Raw genomic sequence first — 10,370 nt, forward strand, 5'->3', positions numbered from 1 at the left:
TTTAGTTTATTAATTTTTTGGTCAAATTAATTTATTTGATCTAATTTTGACAAAAATAATACAGTTTAATTGATTATATAAGTTAAATTTTAATTATTAAAAAAATTTAAAAAATACGTTTTAAACGTGTTTATGTGAGTGACTCTCTTTTTTAATGTAAAGTTTTAGTTATTATATACCAATATGTGCATGATTTTGTAACTCGGTTAGAATAAAATATTATAATAAACATAAAATCATATATATAGAGAGAGAGAAAAAAATTAAAAGAAAAAGAAAGCACGATTACAAACTCACATTATTTATTTCTTTTGGATTGTAAAATAAAATATTAAACATTAAATATTTTGACTATATATATTATCAAAACATTATGTATTCTTATTGGGTAATAAAATTTGTCCATTATATACACCTAGAGAATTAGGGTTTGTAAAATATTGTAGTGAAATAAATTATAGCACTCTAAGACCAGTTTGTTTGGCATTGAAAAAAATTATTTAAAGAATAGAATTAAATCAATTAAAAAAAAAAATTTAAGACACCGACACAAATAGAGCCAGCAGTAGAGAGGGACAAAATTGAATCTATCGTCGCCTTATTAATATGTATACGGTTTTGCTACGGTACTAATAGCATATATGCTAATTCCTGCCAACTTTTATTTATAATTGTGTTTTATGAAAGTGTATTTGTAAATGTGTTTAATAAAAATGTCTTTTTTTATAACTGTATTTAATAGAAGTATTTTTATAGATATATTTTCTAAATATGTCTCTTTATATATGTATTTAAAATATATTAATTATTAGACACATCTACGAATACACTTCCATAAAATACAAATATAAATAAAAGTTAGTAGAAATTGATAAATAATATATTAGAACCCCTACTTTTACATATGTATATTATAATGTCATCCCTATCAAAATGAGCCCGAAAGTAATCACATGAAGAACCCGCATGGTCACATGGATATGTTAGACTACTGTCAATATTTTAAACTTAATTGAACGACTCTTGTATGAAGGAAAATAAATATTATTGAAGGAATAAATATTTGAAGCTGCCACTAAAATTGCATTAGCGAAAAAAAATTTCAAGATTAATTTGTATAAATCTGAATTTGTTATTGCTCAATAAATTATTATAAATATAAGAGAAAATTTAAAATTTTAACATTTATTTAAATAAAAAAGTAAGCTGACGACTTAATATTAAAATTCTTTGCATAAGTGAATATACATATAAGATTATTTGCAACGGTGTCATGTGCTACCAAATGATGAAATTTTCTTGCTTCCTGTATACATAATATTAGTAGAAAGAATGTTATTAGTACAATTTTGGTTTATATTTTGGCATAATTTTTTCTATTAAAAGATAAAAGATATATTTTTATATCATTAAAAATAAAAAAGTATTAAAAATGATGTAGATATCATTTTTAATATTAATAAACAGTACAAAACCAGCTAGGAATAATTAAGTAACAAAAGTCACCAAAAAAATAATTAAGTAACAAGACGTCAAGACCTGAATCTTAGGCATGGCTGTTTTATACATATTTAAAACTAAATAATTAGCACATGTCAAATATGGGCAAAACGAGAGATCAACTCATCAACATGTGGGATGTGTCGGGTAATATGTATTTTAAGAATATATTTTAAAATGTTATAAAAGAATATTTACGTTAAATTTAAATTTTAATATTATTACATTATTAAAACGTATATTTTAAGATTCAAACTAGTTAAATCTTAAAAATTTTATTTGATTTTAAGTTTTTGTTTGTTCTTCTGATTTAATTTTTTTCTGTTTTCAATTGATTTTACTAATTAAAAAATAAAAATATAATAAAATTATTCACACTTTATTTTAACTTATTAAAATTTTAAAACAATAAAAATAGAAAATAAAAAATATTTTTTATTCCAAATCAAAGAAGTCCATTGTCCATGTTTCATTTCATCCACTCTCCTGACTAAGTATTCTATCGGTCTTCTTTTTACATGTCCAAACCACCTGAGACGCGATTCAACCATCTTTTTCACAGTGGGTGCTACTTCAACTCTCTCCCGTATATCTTCGTTTCTTATTTTATCCAATTGGGTATGATCACTCATCCATCTCAACATCTGCCACACTTAGCTTATATTCGTGCTCCTCTTTGGCCGCCTAACACTACTCCGTACTATAAAATATAGTCGGTCTTATAGCGGTGCGATAGAATTTACCTTTAAGTTTTAAAGGCACTTTTTTATCGCATATAAAACCTGATGCATTTTTTTTATTTATTATAAATTTAATTAATTTTTAAAATAAATTTGATTATTTTAATAGTTAATTATTTTGTTAAAAAATAACCATTAATATATCGAAACACATATAATACCTGATANTGAGTTAATAAAAAATACATTTTATTTTTTATTTTTTTATTATTTTTATTAATATTTTATTATTGTATTTTTTATTATTATATTTTTTTGTCAAATTTTTTGAAAAAAAAATCAATTATACTTTTATAATTTATTTTAATTTATCATTAAACAAAATATAAAAATACTAATTTTTGTATCTCTATTTTTTATGTCTTATCCTCAATATTTTGTCTTGGCTTATTTTATTCTTGTAATTGAACACAACTTTACATCACTAAGACCACTATTTTTTAATGTTAGGGCATTTTCCTTGCTGTCTCTTCATCAATTGTTTAAAAAATAAATGATCAAATTAATCCTTAAAAAATTACACAATGTCTAATTTAATTTTTAACTAATTTTTTTAATTAAATTTATCTTCGAAAAATTTATATTTAGTCACGTTAGTCGTCACTATAAGATTTTTATTTGTTTGTGGTAATTTTTTAATGGGAGTTACTAGAAACCTCCATAATATATTTTATTTGTGACAAATTATAAAACCTCCCTAAATAATTAACAAAAATTTTTACTACTCTCAATCCAATCAATTATCAAAAAAGTCCAACCCAAAACAAATATTCACTTAGCCCATATCCAACCAAAAAAAAAAAAATCAAAACAGAGCTTCGAAAGAGAAGATGAAGGAGAGTGAGATCTCTCTGAAACCCTAGAATCTCAAAGTCATTGCCACCGGATAATGATTCCATTCAGATCGTTGAGGAAGAGGACGAGAGCTTCAGTGATGATTTCATTCAGATCATTGAGGTAATGCTTAGATCTTCTACTTTTTCCTCGTCCTCTACGACGGCTTCTTCCGTTGGTTCGGCTTTTGCTCTGGTGGCTTGAAGCACTCAGAGTGCGATTTCAGCGCGAATTTTCAGTGGCACTGGATGAGAAAATCTAGAAGGCGAGCGAGAGGGAGTCTCTGGAAGCTACGCTCGGAGCTATCAGATCTCGTGGAACTGATTCTCATGCCGTTCCAAGTTATTCGGTGAGAATTTCTTCCTAATTTGTTCTTGTTTAGTTCGGGACTTAAATTTTCTCACTCACTTTCGTTCAGAATGTGTTCAGACAATCTCCATGTTTGTGAGAAAGGAGAATTGAATTTGAGATCTCTATTAAGTCCAATTTGTGCCTAGTTCAGCTTCATACGAATACTTTCTCACTTGCTTCTATGATTTCAATTATTCTAGATTGCTATTTTTGCACCTCGTCTGTGAATTTTGTGAATTGAATTACAGAAAATGCAAGAATTGCAATCCTCAACTCAAGCTTCTCACGACTTCCAAAGTGAACAATAACTATTGTGGATTTAGGATCAGCATCTGCTACAATTAATGATAGCAAAAAAGTTTCACGCCAAAACATTAAACTTGTAAGCAAATCCTACTAGCTTGTCAGGAAGCTGATTTAAAAAAATAAAATAAAATAAAATCTTAAAACAAAATTTGTTTACAGATGCAGAATTTGATAGAAAGATGCCTACAATTATATATGAATAAAGATGAAGTTGTGAAAACACTTTTGACCAGAGCAAGGATAGATCCTGAATTTAAAATTCTAGGTATCCTTAAAATTTTCTATCATGCAATTTATATTTTTCATCCTCTTTGTAATATAAATAATTGATTGTATGAGCTATTCAATTTATGTTCATACTATGGCTACAATTAGTTTTTAATTGGTACTTTAGCGGAAGTTGGGACAAATTTCTATATTATTCTTAGATAATATTGTTGTATTTGTGAAGGGTTAGCATGAGAAATTATAATTTTATTTTTCTCAGATGTTTTTCGCTGTTGAACTTATGGAACTAATTAAAGCCTTTGAAAAGTCCAAGCCCGTTTGTTTAAGGACTAACACTTTGAAGGTATAATAACATATTCACTCTCAATGTTTAAATGTTATTATTGAATTATCCATGTTTCTTATTGATTGAGTTTATGTATTTTTTGTGCTCTCTGTACAATCAGACACGCAGACAGGATTTGGTAGATGTTTAATAAATAAAGGAGTAAATCTAGATCCTTTAAGCAAGTGGTCAAAGGTATGAATTCATGTTTTAATTTATGACTTATTGTTTCTCGTATTCCTTTTTTGGTGAAAAAAATACAAGTAACAATCTAAATTTGTGACAGGTTAAACTTGTTGTGTATGATTCTCAAGTACCAATTGGTGCCACTCCAGAGTATACGACTGATTTTTACATGGTGCATAATTTTTTATGAGATGCTAAATACATGTTTCTATATGCGGTGGTTGATCAATGGTGAACATGTAAAATAATTGTATTTTCAAATAAATTCTTAAAAAATGATATACTTAAAAGTCTGAATATAAGCACTTCTTGATTTCAATAGCAATGCATAAACTACTTTGCTTGCAATACTTATGTGATAATTCTTATGTCAGTTTATGCTCTATGTAGGGATGCACCTGGAGGTAAAACAACTTATGTAGCTGCTCTTATGAAGAATACAGGTGTTTATTAAAATTCATGAATCTTTTTTATAGTTTCCTAATTCCTGTGCATTTTGGGTTGTGTAATTTTTTTTGCACTAAACAAGTAACTTGTTTCTTCATGTATTGCTATTTTCTCTATGTGTGTTAAACCTAGTTGGGATGATTTGACTATTTGCAATATTAAGTAATGACCAAGAAAGAGGAACCATATATTTTTATAAACTTTAAAGTGGTTGAGTTGCTTATGCTTCATGAAGGCTGCTATTTGCCGGCTCATTAAGCATTAGAGAACTTACTGCATCGATAATGAACTTCCCTAACAAGTTGCACTAAACATCATGAGGTGTTAATTTGTTGAATGTTTATGCATGTATGTATGCTCTTTTCGTTGTTTGTTTTTGAGTTGGTATCTCCCAATCTATTTTATCTTGTAAGTTGAATAACTGAATAAAATTGACCGTATTTTGTAATATTAGATCTTCTAATTTTGAATTGTTTTTGCAAATGAAATGAAGGTATTGCGACTCAAGTCACTTACTGCAAATTTGCACCGAATGGGTGTGTCAAACACTGTAGTCTGCAATTACGATGGAAGAGAGGTTAGCATCTTCTCTCTAATCAATTACTGTTTATAATTTCTTACCAGAAGATTTTGAAGTTTAGTGTCTTTATTGCTACTAAATTGTCTTGTTTGGTTTTGCATTTTTCTTACTGCATCTGGCTTGTGTGATGTCATGCATAATTTAGTATTTTGGAAACTATTGTATATTGGCTATGGAGTTTTGTTCAATATAAAGCAATAAGTACTTTCTGTTATAGTTGTAGCTGTTCATTTTTCTTTTATTGTAGATGTCTATCTTGATTAAACTCTTCCAAAGAAGAGAATAAATGATTTCATGTATAATCGTCATTTCAACCATCCATGCTAACATTTATTCTGCATTTCTATTGTTTATTTCAGTTTTCAAAGGTGTTGGGTGTCAATGCTGTTGACAGAGTATTGTTGGATGCTCCCTGCAGTGAAATTTGGGTAAGAAGTTGGAGATTTATTTAAGTGATTTCTTCGTGTGCTTGTCTTTTTTTCCTCTAGAAACTAGAAATAGAATTGGAATTGGAATTGGAATTTTTTCCTCTAGAAGCTGAGAGTTAGAATCTTTAATGCTTCTTGGAAGGGTCTTCAAACTCATATTTTCTTGTAGTTATTCTTTTTTATGCTGACTTTTAGGTTGTTTTATGCTTCTATTAGCTAGATACATTGTATATTTGAATTTCTGTTGTGGCTGAAGTGATCATTTGATATTTGTATGGTTTGATACATTGACAAAAACTATTGATATTGAGAATTTTTTTTATATATAGAGTTATGTCTTATATTGAAAAATTGTGTTATAAAAGATTTAGTTTTTAAATTTTGATATTAAAAAATAAATTTTTAATTTGAGAGTATGTAAATGAGATGAGATTAATGAATGATTTGAAATAAAAAATAAATAAATAATTATAGGATTTGTGGAGGGTTGAAAATCTCACAAAATAGTTAATTTTTTTAAATTAAAAAATTAATTTGTAGGGATTTTAAACTGCCACAAAAATTATTTAAAATTGTCACAAAAGTCCAATATAAAACCCCCATTAAACACACACAAAACCCCTCACTGAATAGATTGTGGAGGTTTTTAAAAACCTCCGCAAAAGACCTCGTGGCACCTCAAATTTTAGGAGTTTCAAAAACTCCCACAAACCATTTGGTGGGATTATAAACCTCCACAAATAAGAAAAAAACTGTCACAAATAAACAAAAATCTTGTAGTGGTCTTTCTATCATATCGTACATTAACAACACACTCTTATACATTCTAATTAGATGCTATCTTTATAAAATTCAATCAAATTAGTCTTAAGTAATAAATTCTAATCTCAAAATATTACATATATATCCCATTTCCCTTTAGAGTGTAGCAGCAGCAGTTTAAATTGCAAAATTTCTGATTGCTGGCATGATGGATAGTGGAAATAGAGGTTGTGATGATAGGATACCTTCTATGAACAAAATGCAAAAATCATAACAAAAAAGAAACTAGAATAAAAACTAAATAAAAAACAATGAATTTCATTGACACAATACATAGTGATTACTTCAATAATCTAAAAAAACAAAGTTACTGATCAATTTTGAAGTACCAAAAATGTTTAATCGACAAAAATAAAACCCTAATTTCAGAAACGGTTTTTAATTTCTAGCAAAAAGAAAAACACAAGACAAACCGAATTTAAAAATGCCACAATCCTACGAACAAATTCAGTAATAAAAAAAGGAAATAAAATGAAAAAGGTGAAAATTCAGATGTATTCGATTTCACGTAAAATTAACAGTTGAGAATTGTTAGATAAAATTTTAGTCAAATAAATTAAATTATCTAACAACTCTCAGTTATTAATTTCACGTGAAATCGACTGTACCTGAATTTCCACCAATAAATAAACATCATATATTATTATAATGATGAATATGAACATGATAGTATTGATTCGTCAAAAGATGATGGCGAGATATATATGCGCCATACGCGGTTACCCCACACACTTCACATGTTGAAGCTCCATAATTGGCCATACTATATTCTATATCCAATACTAGTTCACTTTACGTTGCCTTATTTGGCTTTAAACATATATAAACTATGAAGCACATATAGGATTCAAATCTTTTTTATTCATCCTAATTTTCTGCTTACGAATTAAATAAAGATGACGTATGTGTGTGTCTGTAAGAAGCATGACGGTGCACTTCATTATATCAGACATAATCAAGTAAATTAAAAACTCCTGTGATATGCTTATATATAAGGGTAATGATACGGTGAAGAAAGTGCTTTTTTTCTTCTCCTATTGAAATGTGTTGGAAAAAAAAAAAAGAGAATACGTAAAATACTGGTTCTCTCTTGTTTGGCAAGTACTGTAATATTTATAAAGTGATATAAAATATAGACAAGACTGTAATTTATTAATTAGAGTTAGTTTTGTATATAATAATAATTCTTGAGTTCATTTTTTGAATAAAAAATAGTGTTGGCTTTAAAATTTTATAAGACTTATCATGATAATAAATAGAACAACAAAAATAATAAATAAAAAATATGATAATTTTTTATTAAAAAAAATAAGCTTAAGAATTATTATTGTATTCAATTTTATAAAAACTGAAAACACTCTTACTTATTTATTATTATTAAAACAAAAATTACATATATTATTATTATTATTATTATTATTATTATTTATAAAACCATAATATTAAATAGACCAAAATAATTTGATTATTATTATCTACAAAAATAAAATTGTTCTTATTAGCATCAGCTACAACAATATCAACTTAACATTTCAATATATTTATTAATAACACCAACTAAATATTTTAATTTAAAAAATACAAAAAAATTTTCTGTCATTTTAGCATCTCGTAAGAGAGGAGAGTAGAATTTTTCCTTAAAAATTATATATGTAGTGAAGGAAGTGGATATTGAACCTATAATCTCTTTTTTGTAAAAACTCAAAGTAACCATTAAACTAATCATTTAAAGTTTTAAACTACTAATTTAGTATATTTGTTATTTAAAAAGTAATGTTGCAATAATTTAAAATTAGAAAAAGAATAGCAAGATATTTTATCTTTATTTGTGTTATTTTAGTCTTATTAAAAATTTGATGATCATGATATTTATAATTTTATGTTGGATTTCTTTAAAATTTTATTGTTTTTAATTTTAGTTTAAATTTAGTTTTTTATTTTTTATTTTATTAATTTGTATGAAATATAGATTGATTGAATTTTATATTTATTTAAAAAATTTTGATTTTCCTGTGTATATAATAAAGTTAAAAATTTTAGAGTGTAAATAAAATTAGAGTTAAAAATTTTAAAACCCACAAATAAAATTAAATTAAATTTTAAAAAGAATTTCAATTCACAAATAAAATTAAAATAAAATTCAAACTTTACCTACCCTATTTGTTGCTAGTTCTAACTCTGCTAAATTAGATCGGGTTATATCATAGTAAATGTGACTTAAACTTGCTGAGATTATTGCATTGATTTTATAATAATCGAATCGGTAGACATTTCTGTTTATATTAATCGGCACAGACATGTAAAGAAAATGAAGAGAAAAGGTGGCCATGATAAAGTCTATAGTAGTGAAGTAGTACAATTGATTGATATTAAGTTAAAAATAGATACTTTTTATTTTACATTTAACTATGAATAAATAATTAAATTCGTTTTTAAAAAATTATAAAAATTTTAATTTCGTCTTCGAATAATTTTTTTTACTCAAATTTATCCCAAAAAATTTAAATTCAGTCAGGTTAGTCCTTTTATTAATTTTATTACAAACGGTGTTAATAAAACCATAAAAAATTGACCTGATGACCTTAAAACAACGTAATTTCTAGTGTCAAAGCCATGGATTAAAACGATGCTGTTTTGGTCATTGTTGCAATGTCCCTCTCACTTCCATTCACTTTCTGTAATATAGAAGCCCTGACTTAGGTTCCAGTTCGATGTCGCTGAGCAGAAGATGAAGAAGTGAAGAAGTCTTTATCATTGTTGCCGATTAAAGCTTCCGGCAGGTCTTATTTGCGAGTTTGCCGTTGACGAAGAATGGCTTTGGCACAATGGTTGAAGACGTGATCGCCACTTTCGTTGCTGTTGAAGATATTTTTCTTCTTTTTTATAGGAATTGAAAATCTTTTGTTGGGTTAAGGTTTTAGTTCTTGATTCATAAAAAATGATCAAGGGCTCTATTTTTCTGATTGTTGAAGGATTATATATTGTGTAAATATTTTTTTGTTTATTGTTTGTGTTTAATTTTTGTTTTCTTGTTTGGTTTTGGTTTTTTCATTTTCTTTATGGAATTCGGTTGTTCTAAATGTATGATTTTTCATTGGTCAGGTGTAGTCGATTTCACTCCAACCTTGCATCGCCAATTCAAATCTCATCAATGTACAATGTTATTCCCAAGTTTGCGATTTGTTTACCGTCTTCGGAGAAATCGAGTTGAAGCAGTGAAGCCTTTTGGAGCGTGCTTTGATGGAAAAGGCATCAGAAGAAAGAATGGGGTACCGGATGTGCCAGGCGTCAGTCTGGTATTGGATGAGAATCAAGGAGTGAATTATGAGATAAATGGACACAAGTCAATGGTTGAAGTGAATAAGGATGTGATGTGTTTGGCATTTGTGGATGGTGGGAAAGAAGCTAAGACTGGAATAGTGATTGGAGGGTATCAAATGGAGGATAGGATATTGGAGTTTGATCTCAGCACTTCAATACTCATATTCAGTAACTCTCTCTTGCTTCATAACAATGCGAGTTGTTCAAATCCATCATCTTTAAATTTTTAATTGATTATCATTTCAACATCTTAATTAATTATTTCCACCTTGTTTTTTGTCCGGTAGAATGAAGGCTCAAAT

Source organism: Arachis duranensis, chromosome 4 (assembly GCF_000817695.3).
Source record: "Arachis duranensis cultivar V14167 chromosome 4, aradu.V14167.gnm2.J7QH, whole genome shotgun sequence".
NCBI lineage: Eukaryota > Viridiplantae > Streptophyta > Magnoliopsida > Fabales > Fabaceae > Arachis > Arachis duranensis.